General features: G+C 38.0%; 1 pseudogene; it reads left to right on the top strand.

The window, feature by feature from the left end:
- LOC113177274 (cytochrome P450 3A9-like) overlaps positions 1-3926 on the top strand; it is a 29392-nt pseudogene extending 25466 nt beyond the window's left edge.
- Positions 3927-23799: the final 19873 nt, after the last annotated feature.

Below are 23799 nucleotides of genomic sequence, written 5' to 3'. Positions count from 1 at the left end.
TTAGTAGCCAAGTCCAAGTGTGGTGTAGACCTCAGAAAACTGGATTAAAAAAAGTTTTCCATTGTCTCCCTTTCAGATAGACACTAGACTGAAAACCACTCTGAGAATGACCCTGAACTGCTTTTCCATGGTCCTGCCTGGTGATCTGTGGGTTTTAATGGGATTTCTCTTCATCTATACCCTGATGTTTTTTTTTAAAGAGAGAGAGAGAGAGAGAATTTTTTAATATTTATTTTTCAGCTTTTTGGCAGACACAACATCTTTGTTTGTATGTGGTGCTGAGGATCGAACCCGGGCCGCATGCATGCCAGGCAAGCGCGCTACCACTTGAGCCACATCCCCAGCCCTATACCCTGATGTTGTGATTTTCTGGATTTACCTAAATTGTGTTTCTTCTTCCATTAGCCCTGTCTGATCTGGAGCTTGTGGCCCAATCAATTATCTTCATTTTTGCTGGCTATGAGACCACTAGCAGTGCTCATTCCTTCATTTTGTATGAACTGGCCACCCATCCTGATGCCCAGACCAAACTGCAGCAGGAGATTGATGCGGCTTTGCCCAATAAGGTGAGAAGATGGTACCTGGAGAGGGAGGAGAGAGGCAGAGCCTCAACAAGACTGCCTCCTCATCACTTCCTAGGAGGCTTTACCCAAAATATAGTCACTGATTCTTTTTACCAGCTCTATTTGGAAAGGCTCTGAAGAAACAAATGAAGAAGAAAACAGCATTTTGGGGAAAATGTTATTCACAAAACTACAAGGAATTTTGAAAAGAATGAAATTTCAATTGTACCCATTACCAGTTACCATGATGATACCTAGGAAGTGTAAGCATGTGTCACTCAAGTGTCCAGATCATTGTCTCTGCTGAGCTGTGGCATGAGCTCCTGCCCTGCTGTCTGCTGAGTGATCCTGGGCTTGGTGGGCAGGCCAACTCTGCTCTGCTCCACACATATTCACACTCTAGTCATGTATTAGAGAGAAGAAGTCACGGGATGAGTCAGGTTTTCTGTCTCCTGAGACAAACTCTTTACTTCTACCTTGTGTCCTCTCCAGTGACACACAGGCATTAGCTACATGTTGTGCCTGCTGTCCTCACACCTCTTCCTAAACAGAGTCTATTGGATATGAAGAAACCTGGTCTCTGGGGCTGGCATGCCTGGTTTGGCAGAGAAGTGGGCACAAAGCCTCTTCTTCAGAGCTCACAATGAAGCCATGAAGAACAACAAGGAGAATGGTCCAGCAAGAGAGGGTGGGGCTGAGAGTGGCTTCTTGTCCTCCTTAGAATGTTCTCTGGAACTGAAATTGTGTGACATGGTGCCATCCAAACTTAGCCTTCTTTTGATGATATTAGGGTGGAAGTTACCAGTTTCTCCCACATTTTTACATGATGTAGTGTTATCTCTATTATATATATATATATATATATATATATATATATATATATATATATATATATAACCAAAGCAGGATTATTCAACTAAACCTGATGTAGAATGGTTATTTCCTTTTTTCTATGTTCTATTTATTTGAAATACATACATGAGTTTTCTAGTGAAAGGTGACAGTGTCTTTCACATATTTTGCCTGAGTGTAATTGTCATATTCTCTTTTTGGTGCTATTAGTCACTTTTCCTCACATGAGAAAAAGTAGTACATGATGCTGCTGAGAATATTACACACTGAATTTGGGATTGTCCCAAAGGTCTCTTATGTACATAACTGCTCTGCACTTCTCAATGGGCCATGGACATGGTTGTCAAATGGGCATGATTGTTATTACAATGCTTAGTCAATTGTAAGCACTACTCTCCTTCACCATTCTGAGTATATTTTGGGATCTTCTAACACTTTAATAATACAGCATGGACTGAGTTTAAAGTTAGTTTCAAACCTTAATTCCCCAAAATTGCATTTTTTCCCTTCAGGCACCTGTTATCTATGATACCCTGATGCAGATGGAGTACCTGGACATGGTAGTAAATGAAACTCTCAGGTTGTACCCAATTGGTGTCAGAATTGACAGAATCTGTAAGAAAGATATTGAAATCAATGGAGTATTTATTAGTAAGGGGACACTGGTGATGATACCAATCTTTGTTCTTCATCAAGACCCAAAGTATTAGCCAGAGCCTGAGGAGTTCCGCCCTGAAAGGTACAGGGACCCCGGGAAAGGGAACAAACTGGGCTAGGCTGATTCAAGCATATCATTGTATCTATTAGCATAGGTGACATACAGGTAACTGTGCAATCATTTTCATGTATGTCTTTTTATTTTAAGCTGTTTTCATGTTACAAACATGACATTTTCTTGCAAAATGCTATAAATTTGTGACAAGGAATAAAAAGGATGCTATATCCATCCAGTATCTCAAATTCTTTAAATAATCACAAGTTAATAATGTGATTATGTTCTCAGAAACATATTTCTGTATAAATATAGACTTTTTGCAAAACTAGATTGTATGATATTTATTTTATTTTGAACAAATGTTTAACAATAAATGGTAAATTCTCCATTATCACTTGATGACACTCTGTATGTACAGGTTTTGCATCTATGATTTCAACTAAATATAAACATTTTTCTTGTTTCCCTATAAACTGTCTAATACAATAAGTGTTTATAGAGTATGTACATTTTATTAGTTATTATATGCAATCCAGAGATGATTTAAAATATATTTCAGTATGTGCTTAGGGTATACAAATATTTCCTCATTATTTTTATAAGAGACATCATCACCCAAGATTTTGTCGTGGCCTGATGCTGAAACTAATCCTCCTCAGATATGGCACCATGACTGTGTTTGTGTGTATGCATGTGTGTGTGTGTGTGTGTGTGTGTGTGTGTGTATGTGTGTGTGTGTGTGTGTGTGTGTGTGCTTTCAAATTTTATGGAATGTGCCAAAACTGACATAACTGCTATATCATTTCATTTTATGTGTTTATGTTTTATATGTCTTATATTTTTTGTTTGTGTTGTTTCCTTTACTATCTCAATTTTACCATGATTCCTTTTAAACAGCATTAATCTCATCTCAAAATGACTGAAAGATCCTATAGGTTAAGGGAGGAGGGTAGGTGGAAAAATTCCGTAGCTTAATAATTCTCATAGCAAAACCACAGCTGGATTTCAATAAAAATCAGCCCAGAAAGGCATCCTTTACACCATTGCTTGGGAGTGTCTAAGGGACATTGTAAAACAAGTAACTGTTGTGGTTTTAATGTTTTGTTGACTTGTCATCTATTGTGGAAACAGGTTCAGTAAGAAGAACCAGGACAGCATCGATCCTTATGTGTACATGCCCTTTGGAAATGGCCCCCGAAATTGCATTGGCATGAGGTTTGCTCTCATGAACATGAAACTTGCTCTTGTCAGATTAATGCAGAACTTCTCCTTTCAACCTTGTAAGGAAACACAGGTCAGTAGATTTTCATGTAAATGTTTTACTTGAAGATGTTTTTCCAAACAGAGGGACCTAGTCACAGAAAAACATATGCTCATTCATAACTTAATTCTTAGATCTATAGTCCAATGAGTCTCTTTTGCATCATCTTTGAGATTTTAGAGTTCTTCACTGTGGGGGCTCTAAGTCTATGGCTTTATGAAGACCCAAGTATAAAAAACATATGGGCTCAATGCAGATTAGTGTGACATGTGTATGTGTGGACTGTGAACTTGAGCATAGAGTAAATTCAGCTTTAAGTCTCCTGGAGGCACCCTGTGCACAGTCATAAGGTGTGGTTACCTCAGGATTATGATGTTTGAGTGAAGCTCTCCTCACTGGAACTTACACAACCTCCCTATTGATAGTGGTTCACTTCCAGGACTTGTGGGTTTAATATGCAACTTTTCCTTCTCAGTGTGCCATCTACATGAGAGAGGAGGGTAGAGATGGTTTCAGGGCCAATTGGCTGATATAAACGAGTTCTCTGACACACCAGGAATGGGGCAGATACTTTCTGCAAGCTCTGTCTTCTCCAGGCTGGTCTTCTCAATCTAAACAATAATTTGCTTCTTACTGAGAGCAAAAGAGTACTCTGTTGGAGATCCCCCCAGCCCTGTGGAGTGATTCTGGAAATGGCATGAGGATTTAGTCAAAACACTGAAGGGCTCAGAAGTTCCCCCATTTCCACTGGGCTTAGAAGCCAAGAGGAGATTCCCAAAGAGCAAAGCAAAGCATAATGGTCTTAAGGAATTAAGACCACTTCCATCATTCTACAGATTGAGTTCAACTGGAATAAGTGAACAGACCCTTTGGAAGTTGAAGACTGCTTATGACATTGAAGTGAATAAAACCTCCTCAGGGTTCTTTGTTAAGTTTCAGCAGGCACAAAATTAACTTTATGCAGTTCTCTAAAAGTTTGCCTTAATGTGTAGGAATCTATTTTAAATTTTTGAAACTTTTTTTAATTTACAATTTTCTTAAAATCACTTTTTGTTTAGTTTATGGACCTTATGTATTTATATGTGGTGCTGAGAATAGAACCCAGTGCCTCACATGCTAGGGAAATGCTCTACCACTAAGCCACAACTCCAGTCCTTTATTTACAATTTTATCAATAAAGTGAATAAGTCAATCTCATTTTGTCTCAGGCCTCGTATAAGAGATATTCATGAAATAATTTTCCACATAAATTAATAATTTTACTATCCCATCATGACACGTTAGAGAAGGAGTAGGAGGAGTTCAAGATACATGATACTAAAAGTAGTTTTCATGTTTGTAAAGCATGACTGTACTGAAGGCTGTGTGCAGAGATGGGCCAATAAGTGGAGCCTGAATTTCCCTAAGGATTTGTGCATTGTTGTCCTCAGAGCCTGGGAACCAGAACATCAGAGAACAAAAATTTATTTTATGAAAAAAACTCAAAATGAAGATAGACTCTATATTCCTCAATTGATGAATGATAAGAGATGCTGGACCTTTGCTGACCTTTCTCAGGGTCTGTGCAGAGGAATATTATCTAATTTGTGATGGAAAGTATGTGCCAATCTCAGTGCCACTCACCCATTCTGGGTCTAATGGTCTCTCTTCTCTCACTGCCAGTTACTACTGGCAACTCCTCCTGATCTCTGATCAGAGAATCAACAATTATCACCAAATTTGTCAACAACTTTTAATGAAAATGAGGGTGGTTGTGGTGGCTTTTTTAGTGACATTGATATATGATGTGTTCTTTGAAATATGTTACGATAAGTTTTATAATGAGAAAGTCAATAAAAATATCCTTATAAAATTTATCTGAAGCCTCTATGCCCATTTAAGGGGATATATAGTACTGAATCAGTGAAAGTCAAAACTCAATCTTTTGATCCTCATAATCACTGAATACATGGAGCTTTTTCAGAAATTCAAATTAAATAGTAAGATAGAGTTAACCAACTGTGAATTTTTGCATTGCTGGAAAAGTATATTTATAGTGTCCTTCTGCAATTTTTGAAGCACATAATTTGTAACACTCTACTGAGGTAGTTATTACTGTATCTCTAGTTTAGATTTCATATTCCCATCCTATCTCCCTTATTGATTCTGGAAAGCAAAAATCATATTTGTAGTCCATCTTCAATTCCCAACGTGATAACAAGCACAATAAGCATTGAATTAGAAAATGGCTGATAGTCAATCATTTTTATAGCAGGACTCCTCAGATTCAACTGGTATCAAAAGCTACACAGGATTTTTTTCATCTTATTCCTGCCCCATATCTTCCTTCCCTTTACTTCTCTTTCCCTTCCTGAATAATTCACTCCTAATGCCATTAGATGCAGTCCAGCAATGTGAGGGCACACTTTGTGGTAAAGGGGGAATAAATGGTGGCTTCAAGTCAGATATGAGATACAATTGGGAAGGAGTCCTCAGAATGGACAGCCTGCCTGAGTATGGGAGCCCAAGCAACCTAAGATGGGCTCCACAGACAGAGGTAGCCTGTCATAAACACTCGTTGACAGAATAGGGTAAAAAACACCTCGGTGAGCTAAGGAGGGCATGTGGTTTTAGAATAGGATGAATGGAATTTAGCTGTATAAAGAGAGATTGTTTAAAGAAGTAAATACATCAAGGACAATGAAATCCAGTTTTCATAGGAAATGTTGGTAAAGTGACTCTCTGGTTCAGGAAAGAAAACTGGAATTAGACCTGTGAAGGAGGACTGAAATGGAATGTATCACTGTGAATTCATGCTTTTCTAGATAGAAAAATAAACTAGTGTGTGTGTGTGTGTGTGTGTGTGTGTGTGTGTGTGTTTGGGTGTTTGCAGAAATTTAAATTCATACTTGTCTGCACTAATGGGACTGGGTAAAAGTGACATTTTAATAGCAAGGACCAATGGATCAGTCTTGGTGATCAGATCCTTGAATTAAAATACCATATTTCACTATAGGAAACAGGGTTAGTTAGATAAAAGACTGATTCCAGGTTAAAAATTGGGAAAGTCCAAACTGAACCTTTAACACCTTTTTGTGCAAAATGCAAGAACACATTCAAAAAAGGGAGGAAGGTGTCCCAGGTGTACCCAGGCCTATCCCACCTCCATCTTGGGCCCCTGTAAGCATCTCCATGGCCCTCCCCATGCAATAGCCTCCACCTTGGGACAATAGGTAGGGATTGGAGGCAGCTGCATCTCAGAACCGGCAGCCCAAAGTCACTGTAAGGCCCACTTTTTTAGCCCCATCTCTGAAAGTAGTTGCATCCATTTTGACACAACTTCACAGCTATCTTGAGTTATCTCCACTATTGCCACCACCTCATTTATTTGCAGTAGCATTTATCATGGGGCATTGACTGGGGGCTAGAAGTCCAAAACCAAGGTGAGGTACAAGTAATCTTCAGGGTCACTATAAGATTATAGGGTAGAAACTGTAATAACTCAGATTTGCACTGCAATAAAGTAAGACACATAGACGACATGAAAAAACACACCAAGATACTACAATAATAGAATTCATGGAAAGTGCAGTTGATGAAATGTCAGAGAAGGAATTAAGAATATACATAATTAAAATGACCTACAAAGTAAAGAATGACCTAAATGAGAAAACACAGGCAACCATTGATTACACCAACAAAGAGATAAGGGGGCAAATACAGATAGCTAAAGAGTACTTCAAGAAAGAGAGATTTTGAAAATAAAATCAGAAATCAAGGAAACAATCAACAAGAAAACAAACAAACAAAAACCCAACAGAAAGCATAAAGCGCAGATTAGATCACTTGGAAGAAAAATGTCAGAAAATAAAGACAAAATATACAATCTTGAAATTAACTTCAGCACACAGTGAAGATGTTAAGAAAGCATAAACAGAACACCAAATAATTATGGGATAACATCAAAAGACCAAATATAAGATTTATTGGGTTAGAGGAAGGCACAAAGATTCAAACCAAAGGAATGCACAATCTCTTCAATGAAATAATATAACAAAATTTCCCACGCATGAAGAATAAATTGCAAAATCAAATACAAGAGGCCTATAGGAAACCAAATGTATAAAATTAAAACAAATCTACACCAAGTTACATTATAATGAAAAGGTCTAGCATACAGAGTAAGGATAAAAATTTAAAAGCCACAGAGAAAGGAATGAGATCACATATATGAAAAAAATTAGGATCTCTGCAGATTTTTCAATCCAGAACCTCAAAGCTAGAATATCCTGAAAAAATATGTACCAAGCTATGAAAGAAAATGTATGCCAACCAAAAATCATATTCAGAAAAAAAAGCTTTAGATTTGATGATGAAATAAAAAACCTTCCATGACAAACTTAAGATAAAAGAATTTACAACTAGAAGGACTGCAGTACGGAACATCTTGGGAAAATAGACAATGAGAAGAAAATGAAAAACAACAATGAAAATCAGCTAAGGGAGTGATTACACTAAAGGAAAAATCAGCCAAAAGAGAAACCAAGTCAATATAAATATCAAAAATAAACAAAAATGACTGGGAATACAAATCATGTCTGAATAGTAACCCTCAATATTAATGTCCTGAACTCACCAAATAAAAGACATAGACTGGCAGGTTTAATTTTTTAAAAAACCAACAATATGCTGCATTCAAGAGGCTCATCTCATAGGAAAAAAGCATCCACAGACCAAAGGTGAAAGGTTGGGAAAAAACACACGCACATGGACTATGGAAACAAGTAAGGGTTTCCACCCTCATATCAAATAGACTTCAAGCCAAAGTTAATCAAAAGGGAAAAAGAAGAGCTTTTCATACTACTTAAGGAAACCATACATCAATAAGACATAAAATTATAAATATGTATGCCCCAAGCAATAGAGCATCTATGCTCATCAATCACACTCTTCTCAACTTCAAGAGTCAAATAGACCACAGTAAAGTATATATTTCTGGATGACTTTAACATGCCTATTTCACCACTGGATAGATCTTCCAAACAAAAGCTAAACAAAGAAATTATAGAACTCAATAATACTATCAATAACTTAGACTTAACAGACATATAGAGAATATTTCATCCACCAATGAGTGAATACACTTTCTTCTCACCAGCACATAGATTCCTCTCTGAAATAGACCATGTATTATGCCACAAAGCAACTCTTAGCAAATACAAAGAAGTAGAGATACTACCCTGCATTCTATCAGATTATAATGGAATAAAATTAGAAATCAATGATAAAATAAAAAATAAAAGATACTCCAAAACCTGGAGAGTAAATATTATGCTATTGAATGAACAATGGGTTGTGAAAGACATCAAAGAGGAGATTAAAAATTATTAGAGGTTGTGGCTCAGTGGCAGAGTGCTTACCTAGCATATGTAAGGCTCTGGGTTTGATTCTTAGAACTGCTTATGAAAATAAGTAAAATAGACATGATGTCCATGTACAACTACTCAAAAAATCTAAAATAATTTTTTAAATTCTTAGAGGTAAATGAGTAGAGTGACGCAACATATCGAAATCTCTGGGACACTATGAAGGTCATACTAATCACATCAATAGACTTTATTCATTATAAAATGTAATTTATTACATCAATATCATATGATCATCTCAATAGATGCAGAAAATACAAAATACATCACGCCTTTATGTTAGAAACACTAGAAAAACTAGGGATAACAGGAATATTTTCAATACTGTAAAAGTTATCTATGCTAAGCCACAGGCTAACATCATTCTAAATGGAGAAAAATTGAATGCATTCCCTCTAAAAGCTGTAAGAAGACAGGGATGCCTTCTTTTGCCACTTCTATTTAACATAGTTTTTGAAAATCTAGCCAAAGAAATTAGATAGATGAAAGAAATTAAATGGATATGGATAAGAACAGAAAAACTCAAACTATCACTGTTTTCCAACAACATGATTGTATGCCTAGAAGATCCAAAAAATTCCACCAGAAAAATTCTAGAACTAATGAATGAATTCAGCAAAGTATCAGGATGTAAAATCAATACCCATAAATCAAAGACATTTCTTTATATCAGTGACAAATCATCTAAAAAAGAAACAAGGAAAATCACCCCTTTTACAATATCCTCAAAATAAATAAATAAATAAAATACTTGGGAATCGACTTAATGAAAGAGGTGAAAGACCTCTAAAATAAAACTACAGAACACTAAAGAAATTAAAGAAAACCTCAGAAGATGGAAGATGCACCCATGCTCCTGGACAGGCAGAATTAATATTTTAAAAATGATTATACTGCCAAAAGCACTATACATACTTCATGCAATCCCAATCAAAATTCCAATGACATTCCTCATAAAAATAAAAAAGCAATCATGAAACTCATCTGGAAAAATAAGAGACCAAGAATACATAAAGCAAACTATACCAAGAAGAGTGAGGCAGGTGGCATCATTATACCAGAACGTAAACTAAACTATAGAGCAATAGTAACCAAAACAGCATGCTATTGGCACCAATGGTACAGAAAAGAGGACACAGAGACAAACCCATATAGATGTAGTTATCTCATACTAGACGAAGGAGCCAAAAATTATATTGGAAAAAAGATAGCCTTTTTAAAAAATGGGGCAAGGGTAACTGGAAATCAACATGGAACAAAATGAAATTAAACCCCTGTCTCTCACAATGCACAAAACTCAAATCAAAGTGGATCAAGGACCTAAGAATTAAACTAGAGACACTGCACCTAATAGACAAAAGTAGGTTCAAATCTTCATCGTGTTGGATTAGGCCCTGGATTCCTTAATAAGACTCCTATAGTCCAAGAAATAAAATCAAGAATGAATAAATGGGATGGATTCAAACTGAAAAGCTTCTTATCAATGAGGTGAATGGAGAGCCTATAGAATGGGAGCAAATTTATAACCACATACACATTGATAGAGCATTAATATCTAGGATATATAAAGAACACAAAAAACCTTAAAAACAAAAAACAAATAATCCAATCAATGAATGAGCCAATGCATTGGTTAAGACCTGGAACATAATATATTTTAGTCCTAAGCACAGATTAGCCTATTGATATTGAAGTCAGTTTTTAATTATTCTATTTGTGTGTTTTATATATAATAGTGGAGTTTGTTTTGATGTAAACATACAAAAATAAAATATAAATTGCTTCACTTTTGTCCCCAGTGCATCAACTATCCCTACTCTCCCCTTTCTCTTGTTCCACTTCATTTAATCTATTGGTGTTCTATTTATTTATAGCTTTTTAAATTAGTGTTTGTAGATGTACATAAAGGTGAAATTCAATGTATGTAATACATGCATTTATGGACATAGCATAATTTGGCCAATTTTATTTTATTTTTTCTCCCTTTTTCCCATTGCTCCTCCCTTCCCCTCAATCCCCTTTCTCTGCCCCACTGTTCTCCCTTTCACTTTCATGGGATTCCACTCCCCTTTTTATTTCTTAGTTTGGTATAGCTTCTGCATATGACAGAAAACATTCAACACTTGTCTGTCTGAATCTGGTTTATTTCCCTTATCCTGATGTTCTGTGGTTCCATGCATTTCCTATCAGATGACATAATTTCATTATTCTTTATGGCTGAGTAAAACTCCATTATGTCCATTTTAACATGTGTGAGCTGTTCCTCATGTAAGCAGAGCAGGTGGAAAGTCATCTTGGATTTAGTCATAACATCATCTCAGAAAAGCACATGCTTTTATAACATTGAAACATATAGTTTCCATAGAAATGTGTTTCCAAAAGAAAATAAAAAGTTTTGGGGTTTGAGTGGACTAATTAAATTGTTTATAGTCATGAAATAATACGCCAAACTTTCCTTGTTGAATGAATGTTGTTTTACATGCATTCAAATCTTATCATATTTTGCCAGTGAGAAGCCCACATTTTCAGGCCAGTGTCAGGAATCCCTGGGGATTTACAGACCAGAGGGATGGGAAGAGTTGTCTGGGGTGGTTATAAGTTTATACAGAAGGTTAACACTAAGAACAGATAAAAGAAGAATGACCTGCTTGTGCTGCTTAAATTTCTAATCTTTCTGTTGATTTTTAAGAAATCATTTTGAAGATTTATCACCTAATTCTTTATTCCTTAGACCAAGTAGACACAGAATATTAAATAATGTTCCAATTAGATAGATAGTCCATCATATGGTGACATTAGATAATGAACTCGTGTTATTTCCAAGCAAACAGGGGATGTCTTTCATCACTAAAGTGATGGGGGCTCACAGGCAGTAATGACACCTGTTACAGAGCTGTTCCTCTCTTAGCTGTCCAGACTCAACGTCTACCCATTTAATTAATCATCTATTCACAAAAATCATGAGGCCATATATTCTGACTTATCACAAAGGAAAAGCTCAAATCATATTTTGGTGTTCCTAGACCTTGTATCTGCTCTGGCATTGCACCAAGGGGTTTGGAGGTCTATGTGTCCATGCAGGCCGCTGTTTTTATTTTCCCCTCTTTAACATCCATTGGTTTGGGACATGCAGACTTTCCAGAAAGCATGAATCTCTTTTTTTGTCAAAAATTTGGGTAACTTGCTGTATACTGCAATATTCCCTCAGGAACTGCACAGCAACATGAATACACACTGGTGGGACCATCAGCTCCATCTTGTCTGTGTCCCATCTCTCCTTGAGAGGCTATGTTCCCAACAGAATTAATACAGAATGGCCTGAAAGTATAGTGAAGGTGACTGACACAGAGCCAACTCTTCTTGGTATATTAACAAAGCAGGAAGATGGAGTGGTCACCAAAGATTCCCGAGAAAGGATCATGCACAACCACAACAATCTCACCCAATTCAACTCAGCCAACTTTTCTTGATGCCAGTGGTAAAACCTTCTGCTAGAGATCTGGCTACAATGGTGGATAATACCCAGTCTTGGTCCTTGAGAAACTTAACATCTGGTTCAGAAAAACACTGGTGGAAACAAGCAATGTGCTAGAAGAGTAGAGAGGACAACAATGGAAGTGAGTGCAGATCACAGAAGTTGCTTCTGAGGAATAAATGCTGTTGATGGTGGTGATGGTGGTGGTTTGTTCATTTCTTGGTTTGTGAGGATTGTTTTTGTTTTGTTTTGAATTGGGAATTGAACCCAGAGGAGTCTCTCCACTGAGGTGCAGCCTTTATTCATTTATTTTTTATTTATTTGTTTATTTATTTTGGTACTGGGGATTGAATCCAGGGGTGCTTAATCACTGAGCCATATAACCAACACTTCACTATTTGTTCTAATTATTTGTACATGACAGTAGAATGCATTTTGAGACATTATACAAAAATGGAGTATAACTTCTTATTATTCTGGTTGTATATGATGGAGACATACACCAGTCATGTAACCATATATGCACATAGGGTAATGACCAGTTCTTTCTACAACCATTCATATATTTATATATATATGATGCTTAGAGGATCACTGCATTTCTGAAGCTGATTTTGAACTCTTGATTTTCCTGCATAAATCTAGAGTCCTGAGGAAAAGAGACAAGGAATAAGTTGTCCTACTCTTTGAGATTAGTAAGGAAAGACTCTACCAAAATAGGTGCTATAAGAGCTGGCTTTTGGAGGCTCAGCAGGGGTCTTTTATGAGGCACAAAAATATTCTAGGCAGAGGAACCTGTGTGGGCAAAGATATATAGATGGAGCTTGTGTTGACAAAGGTCTCATGACTGGGGTTGTGCTCAGAGGTAGAACGCTTAACTACCATGCATGAGACACTGGGATTGATCCTCAGCATCACAGAAAAGTTAAATAATGATGTTGTGTCCACTTATAACAACAACAACAACAACAACAAAAAGACAAGCAGCTAGGATCCAGGAACATATAAGGATATTTAATGCCAGTGGCTTCATGTGAGTTTCTCATAATATAACATAACCTTTGGCATTATTGATTATGCAGTGATTTCTTGATTTTCCACAAAATAAGAATTGAAAGAATTACAGGAGTTCCATGCCAGGTACAAAATACAGGTCTGTCCACACATCACACACTCCTCAGAAAATCCAAAGAGTAATTGCAAAAATCAAGAAAAGAACTTTAGTCAGTGTGGCCACACCAGAAAGACAAGGGAATCCATGTTTTAAGTCATATCTTCTGGGTGCTGGAATGACCTGAAGGTTTAAATAGAAGCAGAATTGGAACAGTGGGGAAGAGGTATGCATTGTGAAGCAGTCTTGTCCAAACTGAGGTCTGAAGGATCACTATCTCACTTCTAGCACTGTTAGGTGGCTCCTGAGAACTCCTTATCACTTGAAAGGAATAAATTTTATTTATTGTTCTAGATGTTTATCTACCAGACCTGGAATCCTAAAAGGAGCAGTGTAGGTCCCAATGGATGATTGCTCATGTTGAAGGAATAAACTCCTGTGTTTATCTGTCTACAAGGGTCTAACTTAACTGGAAGTAAATGAACAATGACTGAAGACTACTTAGAACCACCCTGGAGTTCTGAAACAAGATACTGTAAAAGCTGACACTAGAGGAGCTGGGGTTCTGGCTCAATGGTTGATCACTTGACTGGCATGTGTGAGGCACTGGGTCTGACTCTCAGCACTGCATAAAAAAAATGAATTAAACAAAGGTGTTTTGTTCATGTACAACTAAAAAGAAAATTTTTATAAAAGCTGATAGTTGAATGTCCCTTCAATCTTGCCTCAATCTTCAAGGGGGATAAGATAGGTTAGATAAATTTGTAATCTATTGCTAGTTTTTATATGAGCACTCCTTAAATTATTAACATGTCTATGTGCAGAGCTGAGAAGTCACAAATATTAAGTTAGTAAAGGATATTAAATGAAGGCAGAATGCCAACCTTTATCCTGCTTTTAGTTACTCATTGTACAGCTGCAGGCCCCAGAGTCATTGTCTTTACCCAAGGAAGTATCTGTAAGTCCCTGTTTTCAAACAAAGGTCAAAGTAGGAGAGTGCATGATTCTTTGCCAACTGCAAAGAGGACACTTGACCCCTCCAATTCCAGGAGATGCAAAGGTGGCCTTTCCACTGAATTCATTTCTGGCCTCACCTCCTTCCCCAGCACAAACTGGCCTCACTGAATCGTAGCTTTTGAAGGGGCACTCTGCAGGCACAGTTCTGCAAAGGGCAGCCCATATTGCTGAAAGATACAGAATTCAAAACTGATGAAGTAAAGTGGTGAAGAATCTGACCCCAAATTCTTCCATAGAGACCCGGGTCCTCCTGGATATCAGCCTTATGCTTTTCTATCTGTGAGTCACTGTCCAGCCTTTTCTCCTCCAGGAGCCTGGAGTTGGTGGCCTAATCAGGTTCCTGTTTTCCTTAACTATTTGGAAGATCAAAATAGATGATGGAATTGAAATTGCTATAAACACTTAAGAATTTTCTATTGATTTTAGGCAGACTGCTTGAGCTTCTCCCTGTCCTGAAATCTATTTTACTATGGGTTTGGGGATTCATGAGGAGGTGTGTCCCCAGGGGTAATCTGATTGGATCAGAGTTTGCACGTAGAGCGATGAACCAGAATTCACCATATATAGCTCATGCATAAGTTCTTATCACATGTAGTGGGAATCTCACCCTTTCAAGCTTTGGGAATTCTGGGGCAAACCAGGTTCCTTGGGTTTTATCTCTCCATCTTCTGGGTTTTCTGCAAAAAGACATTCTGGAGAACTGTACCCGTTCATATAGTGATTCCTATGACCTCCTGGCTGTAGAACCATTTGTACAATGCACCATAGCCCCTCAGACTCCCTGAGAGGCTGACTGAACAATTCCCTCTTTTCTGTGAACCTCTCCTAGCACATCCTTCCCTCCTAAAATTCCATTCTCCCACCCTGAAATTCACAGAAATGTCTAAATGGTGAGTGTCTAGAACAGAAAATACCTGACAGAAATTTTAAGAAGGTTTGATTCTTTTCATTTGTATGATCTTTCCTCCCTCTGGGAGATTAGCATCAGTAAAGAGACTTATTTACCCCCAATATGAAATCTATATTTGGGGTGACAAATACCCCTAACCCAATTGGGCTTTTCTTTTTTATTTCACTCTACACTCCAGCATGAAAGAACGAATCTATACCATCTAGAAGTGATGTAATTTAATTTGATTATATTGTTATAGTTAAAGCTTCGTCCCAGGGCTTCATAAATTGACTTCCATACCACTCGCATATAATTGCATCAACCCTTTATTGAAGCACACTAGTGGCCACAGATGAGAACATAAAGCTGTTCCCCCGATCAGCCCTGAACAATTGCAAGGGTACTCCTTATAAGCCTGAAAATCTCAAAAGGTATATTCAGGAGTCTAGCAAATGCAAGCAAGCCAGGTTACAGAAGCAGGAGAGTGCAGTCAAGTGTAGGGAAGCCTAACCGATCACAGTGATCCCAGTCACCCCAGTTACAGAATCAGAGCCCCGTTACCCTAGATACAGAAACAATGTCCCATTAGGTACTTCCATATTCTTAAAGGTTTCAATAGCAAAAGGAAAAGAACATCTTGACCCAGTCATGACCCTTCTACTTGGCATGGTTGTTTTACAGAATGGAGTCACAAAACAAAATGGAGTCACATTAGTTTTTGCTATCACATTCCCCACTGGTTTTAGTAGATTTGATATCAATCTTGCACATCATTAGAACTCAGTTTCTTTTTCATCCTTCTGTGTCTAAGGGACCATACTAGGCTCACAAGACCAAAATTCGGACCTCAGCTACACACTAGTTTAAGAGGCAGGGCCCAATAGTAGTCCCAATCAGGAGAAGGACTAGGGGCCCAACTATGTCTGAGATGATGGTAGTCAGCCAAGGAGACCATGATAATAGGTTTTGGAACTAATTGCCTGAAGCTTCTTATGTATTTTTTTTTTCTTTCTCACTAGCACCAAACTGTTTTTTATTTCCCCAGAATGGTTGCATAAAAACAACACTTTTTTCCTAGGGCCATACAAAGTCCTACGTGTTTTAGAAAGAGAGGATCTAGACCCCATCTGTTTGTAATACTATTTCTGTCAGAGAGTCTAGTGAAAACTCTCGTTTGGAGATTGACATTTTTAGTTCTCCTAAATCTCTATCTATTTGATGGCTGAGGGACTTAAAATTTTTAGAGCCTGTGATAAGAGCTGCAGTTCCCAAAGCAGTATACTGATCCAGCTATTTCCATACCAGCCAGGAGGGGAACTAAAATGGGGGCAGCCTGTCTATGTTGATAAATCAGTGGGCCCTGGCCTTTTAATAAGCCCAGTTTCTTTTCCTTTTTCTCCCTGAAAATAGTAGGTTACATACTTCAGAGTATTGACAGTTTTGAGATTTAGACAAGGAGTTTGAAGTGGAAGCCGGGAAGCACAATTTTTGGTGAACAGGGAGTTGTCCCACATATAATTTGGGTTGTGGAAGCAAGTGTCTCTTTCTGGGAGATCACCCAGGGTGATCTTGGGGGTAGTTCCCCAGGTACATCTTCCTGAACTAGACATATTGGCGAACATCTATACTGATCATAATTTTTTCTCTAATATTGGGGACTTACTACTGCTGTAAGGGAAAAGGGCGATGACCATTCTTGCTGCTTCGAGCTGAGAGGGGGCAATGCAGAGTGACCAAGCAGTTTGGAGTCCCTTTGTGGAAACTGAGAGGGTCAAGGAGTCCATGGTAAAAATCTGGTTCAGGAAGAACAGATTGTAAATTCACCTGGGGGTGGGTACTTCTCGGAGAGAAACAAAAAGACATGAGTACTGAAATAAGATTAATGCAAAATAGCAGGTGTAGCATCTGAAATCTTTTCATGAATATTATGAAAATGACAGAAATTAATTATTGCTTACTAGGAGGTAGAAGACCTGAGAAATTGTCCCCATAACAAGGCCTAACAAAGCCTAATAAGGCCCTTTTTCTGGACATAAATCTTTAACATTGTCAGAATTATCAGGAATGTAGACACAACATTTAGTTAAGTTAGTTAATGTCATCTGATTTTTGTAAAATATCTTTATTGGCATGACCTCTACATTCAGTAGAGATTTCTTTGTTACTTAGGGGTAGATAATTATACTATCGAACACTGATTATGTCTACTTGTGTATGAGGTTAGGGAAATATGTAGGCCTTAATCTGACTAAAAACTTCTGGCTCTGGCAATTTTTATTATCAGGCATTCTTACCTAAATTTTTTTCTTTTGTTGCCTCCAGTCTTACTTATTTTTTTTGGGGGGTGAATACACAAGTGTACATTTTAAGTTACATTAAAATAACTGTTGTTTATTTTAAATGCCCAGGAATGGCTGTGCTTTGGTTTTTAACTGTTTTTGCTAGGTGTTTAAGACCAAGCTGGTCAAACAGAACTTTTTCCTACCTCTTGGTAAGAGTCAGCTGAGTTTTCTTGGAGGACACTCTTGGGGAAATTGTGAGCCACATTTCAGCTCTGTTAGTGCCATCTGCATTAGGATGGGTCAAGGTCTTGCTGACCATGTGGCTTCCCTTGGAAGCATCAGGCATGTCTCCCCTTTTTAATGACCCTCCTCATTTGCAGCATGTATACTCATTGGCTTTCTGTTCTCCAGTACTCATTAATCTCCCTTATCAGGATGTTATGTGGCCCAGAGTTGCAAAGCTCTTCCTCCTATCCTGGGTTCAGGCTGACTCAGAGGGCAAGAGCCAAATATTGGTTTTCTTGTCCCCTTTATTTTAACCTTAATTTTTAAGTTTGACCCTAAGCATCTAGCACGTCAGTTATATCAGTCTTAAACTGAGAATACTCTGTTTTAACTTTAATGTTTATAACTTAAAGTTATTTTTACATAATACAATATTTTTATTTCACTTATTAACTTATTTAATGTTGAGGATTGAACCCAGTGACTCACACATGCAAGGCTAGCACTCTACTGCTGAGCCATAACTTTAGCCCCTTTACCGTTAGTTTAATCCCTTTTAATTATTATCTGTCTACAGATGATGGCTTAATATCTCAAATTAACTTAGGTTGTGTGTTCATGAAGTATTACCTCTGTAAAACAGTAACAGGCATCAGTTATTGTTAGTTGCGGAGAAGGCTGAACAAATGTTAGCTTCACTTGTTTGCCTCAAGTCTGAACACTCAACCCCACTCAAGGTTGAACACTCGACTTTCACCCATCTGTTATAATGGAAACCCACATCTGGCCCCTGCCTGATCTGCCTGAAGGCAGAAGATGACACCCTTAGCAACTACAGTGATACAATCACTGTATGCCAACAAGGCAGCTTGTAGACCCAGAGAGCCCATTAGGTTTGGCTACAAAATGTCTCTCTTGCCAGGTCCCCCTCTCTTGTTCTCTCTTTCTTATCTCACTTTTGCTCTCTTTCATTCTCCCTCTCATTCTCTTTCTCTTTCTTTCTTTCTTTGTCTTTAGTCCAACATAAAAAAAAGAAGAGAGAGAAAAAGATTAAAGGAAACTGGGGGATTCTATCAAAATAGAAGTAAGATAAGTGGACTAGATAAGGTGGAATGAGAAGGGGGAGATTGTACATGATAAGGGAAGAACAGCAGAGTGAATCTGAACTAAGTTTCACATATAGGAATATATGTAAAATACCACATACATGGATATTCCACAAGGAATCTCACCATAATGTATATCCACATGTTTCTATTTAAAAACCCTGAAAGTAAATAGCAGAAAGATCAGTAGAGTAGAAGAAATAAAAGGGAGAGGGAGGAAGGAAGGGAAAGGGAAATACTACGGACTGAATTGGGACAAATTATATCCATGCTTTGTAATTATGTCAAAATGAATCCTAATGTTAGACATAACTAAAAAGAAAAAAAAAAGATTCAACACCTTCTGTCATATGTCACTTGTATTACAAATCCTTAACCCAAGTTGACATAGTTGTGTCTGTAATTCTAAGGAGGAAAAAGACCCCTCATGCTTGTTAATCACTATATAATCAGTACAGTTCTTGGAACCCACCAGGCACTCATAAAATATTTCTCAAACAATGAATAAATCATATAAATGCCAAGACTGCCTAAATTAAAACTATATTCTGTCATAAGGAAAGTACAAGATACAAGTAATAGCCTGTAGGTTTTGAAGCAAGTGATAATACATTTCCTCTACTTAAACAACAAGCCATGATATAGAGTTAAGATAAACTCAGTGAAGCAAGGCATTTTAATATCTGAGTTGAGAAAAGAGAAACAAGAATAGCTCAAATATGCTCATGATGAGAGGAGGGCAGTGAGTTAATAAAACATGGGAGTAAATGAAATGTAGGGAAATGCACTGTTCTTTCTATCTCTCCTGACAAGCTATTTTGTGTGGTCCTTAGAATTGAAGCACCAACAAGACTGAATGTGGAAATTACCTGCTGCCATTTCTATAATATGACACATGTGAGAAAAACAGAAAGGTGGCCACTGGGCAAGAAGACACTCAGACTGTCTTCTCAAAAGAGTAGCATGGAAAGGGGCTACAGAGACCTGGGTTCTGTAATAAACAGAACAAATCAGGGACTGTAGGAACAGTTACTCTATCTTATTAACTAGACCCTAGAGAGAGTATTCCCATGTTATCTTCAGAACCAGATTCCCCAATTACCCAGTTCCCCCACCCCTGCAAACAAACTTCAAGTACAGCACCATGGGATACTCACTTCAGTGCACACTGCACAGACTAATTGGTATCTTGGGTAATGGTGCCCAGAAGACATCTGGTGTGTCTTCTGAGTGGGAATCCCTGATGCCATCAGGTCTTCAGATTTCTATTCACCTCTGCTGACATCAGAGGTCCTGAGGACCAGGGGGATGTTTCATCCCTCATGGAGTATGCTCCTCTTTCCTCATGACTGGCTCAGGTCAGGCCAATCTGGCCTCTTCTGACCCCTTTTGATTACTGTTGAGGAAACATCTCTGTGGTATGGAAGGAGCTTAGTAACTGCATAACATACACATACTTGTATGTTACTACTAGGGAATGAGGGTAAATCTATGACGAGGGTGCTATAGTGATCAAAACCACAGAGACTGTAAAGAGGTTTTTTGTTGGACTCTGGGAGCATTGAGGATTAACCTGATATTATGTTTAGTACCTTACTCAGGTAACATGAATGGCCATTTCTATTTCCCAGGCTCCCGATCTGGTAATGGAAGGAAGTTCAAATATAAGTTCAGAGTCAAGAGGAAACATATGCACCACACCAAGTCCCAACTAGTAGGGGCTAAATGTGTTCAGTTTTACTTAATCTGTCTGACAGGGCTCAAAATAATGAACACAGATTTTGAGAGGCTCCCAGAACACCATGTTCTATTGTTTGTGTGATGCTCCATCCTAGGGTAATTAGTGCAAACCATGATGAGTGAGCTGGACAAATATTCTCTTGATATTCTGCTAGAAGATGCAGCTTCCAGGGTTAGAGGAGGAGTCTGAGGAGTACTTCAGCAAGTACTTTTGTGGAAGACCAATAGCCAATGTGTGGCTGGGAGGACTGTTCTTCTCAATCCATTTCACTTCTGTGCACAAATCTCTGCAGAGAAAATTGCAGGTAAGATAGTGTTGGGGCTTGAGGTGTTCAGAAGCCTTTATCAGAAACTAGGGCATTGTGAGATTATCCTTTAATCAATGGTGACATTTCATCAGCACAGGAGGATGCTTCCTGAGAAGATAGAGAAAAACATAATTTAAGGGGTATAAGTAAGAATGGGTTGCCTAAGGAAGGAAGAGAGAATAGAGCCAGATCATGGAAAACTTATACCAAGGAGGTTCATAGAGATATTCAGAAACTAATGAAGAAAGAGAAAGAGATGTGTATCTATAATTAGGTAGAAAAGAAGTATGCAGATCATGTTGACTGGGTTGGAGTAATCAGGGGCATCAGGGTTGAAATTGTTCTCTTAGTCCACAGAAGCTGATCAGGAAGTAACAGTGTGACATGACTGTCATTATAATCCTAGAGCGACCCTAGGACAGAAGAAACATAAATGTGAGCTCGTTTTTACTGGCGGAGTTGAAATTTGATCAGAATGCATTAAGTTCTGTGTTTTTTGCTTTTATTTTTGAAGTTTATTTTTTATACTCACATAATTATTTGTAATTACTGGTATTCACTCCTATAATTGTCATGATCACCTTCCTTCAATGGTGGTGGTTCTTTCCTGTTAATGTACATCAGTGATTAAGAATATGTGAAGCATAGGAAGATATTTAGGAGGTAAGACACAAGAAGTCATAGAAGGCTCTACTTAGTTTATGACTTTTTTGAGTCTAATTTCCCCATGGAGATCAACTTCTCATTCTGATTAGTGTTTGTGGGAGAACTGGAGAGAGGGCAGATTGGCAAGTGTGGCTGAATCAATGTGAAAAACCTAGTTTTGTCAGCATTTTTTGGCCTTTTGACTCACAAATCTACGCAGGATATAGGTATGGTTGCTTTTTTGTGTGTCAACACAGCACTCAGGCATTTTTTAAAAATTTTGCTCATTATTCAAATAAAGAAAACATAAAATATCCTTCTACCTAATCTGATATGACTATTCTATGTATAACCTAAGAGATCATCATCTTTTCCAAAGTAGATTATATAAAATAAGCAACCCTTTCCTCATTAAGGGAGAAAAATCCTTTATTTTGCATTTTGTGTGAAATATATTCTGTTTCTACTGAGTCATACTCCTTCATTTATATCCAGTTATTTAAACACTGAGATATGATTTTAGGTATTATCCACACCTCATGTTTGATAGGAGGACGACAATGAAATAAACAGTTAATTTGTGTAATATAAATATACAAATTCTTATCAGCATTAAGAAGAAATGCAAAAAAATGGCAGTGTGTGTTCCTGAGAGTTGTCCACATGGTCATTATTGGTGTTTATAACTATCCTATTTCACTCCACAGTCCATACTGCCTTGGTTCACAGCTGGTCATTGTTCCTGGTCAGTTGGGTGACCCAAACCTTCATCTCTGAAGTATCTGAGCCCTTATCAGTGTGACCTGACTTGGGCTTTAGTTTCCTATTGCCCTCCATCACAGGACCTGGGAGTTTGAAGAGGCACCGAGAAAATGTCCTATGTCACACTTGCTCTTCCTCTCTGTATTATGTAGTAGCAACTCAGTTTCCCTTCCTAGTCAGAATCAATCACTCCATGCCACAGAGTGACCTTCTTCTTCACCTGTTGATTCAGCTATAATGAGCATCCTTAAGTAGCTCCCTCAACTCTCAGGGATAAATTTTACCCTTGATGCCATGTCCCGTTTGTTCACGGATCTATTGGGCAGATGCCAGGACTGAGTGAGGAAACAGGGGCTGATATCCAAAGTTCAGGTTAACCCTTTTTTGCATAAGAATCTCTATTCAGTGGGTGGTAGTAATGAGTTTTTCTTTCTTGTTTCCATAAGAAAATGGAATCACTTTGTGTCTGGGTGGAAGAATCTCTCCCTTTGTGGCTAAGAGTTTTCTAAAGCAGCACAACAGAAATGATAGTGGTTCATAGGCATCAATCTTATAGGGAGAGAACACACTCTCATTTCTATCCATTGAATTCTTGGTGGTCTGATCCTATGAATTCTTGCTGTGGGAGAAGCAGTACCATAAATTAGATGCAGACCTTGAGCATGTATCACATCCTGGAGGACATTGCTCCAGCAATGAGAGGTGTTGCCACCTAGGTGTTGCTTGAGGCAGAGTCTTCCAAGGGTATTTTACCATTCTATCAGGTTCTGTGTTTCAGGAAGATGGAGGACCTATGTTAAGTATAACAAATCCCATGAACACAGGCCACATTACACACTTGTTTGCTGTGAATCGAGCTCCTTGTCTGGAAGCAATGCTGCATGGAATACCCTTATGGTGAATAAAGCATTCTGTGAGTCCAGAGATGGTAGTTCTGGCAGAAGCATTTCAGGAGAGAAGGAAAATCCATACCAAGGGTGAGTGTCCAGTCCAGAAAAAAAAAGGAATGTCCCATTCATGTTGAATGTGGTCCAATGTCATCAATGTGCTATGCAGTGGCTGGCTGATCACCTCAGGGAATGGTGCGATGTTGGGAACTCACGATGGTCTTTGCTGTTAGCCATGGGTATTCAGCAGTGGCTTCAGACAGATTGGCCTCGGTGAGTGTAAGTTTATCATGATGAATCCAGGGATAAACTTTGCCCCTGATGCCATGTCCAGTTTGTTCATGGATATATTGGGCAGATGCCAGGACTGAGTGAGGAAACAGGCGCTGATATCCAAACTACTGGTTAACCCTTTTTTGAATAAGAATCTCTATCCCATGGGTGGTTTCCATAAGAATATTTTTCATATATATTATCCAGAAAATTTTGAAGTTCCAGGATATTAAAGGGAACGCATGTATCAGAGGAATGAATGTCTCCCCTAGGCAAAATA

Source organism: Urocitellus parryii, unplaced genomic scaffold (assembly GCF_045843805.1).
Source record: "Urocitellus parryii isolate mUroPar1 unplaced genomic scaffold, mUroPar1.hap1 Scaffold_264, whole genome shotgun sequence".
NCBI lineage: Eukaryota > Metazoa > Chordata > Mammalia > Rodentia > Sciuridae > Urocitellus > Urocitellus parryii.
The sequence above is the reverse complement of the archived record's forward strand: the minus strand, read 5'-3'. Positions and strand labels throughout refer to the sequence as shown.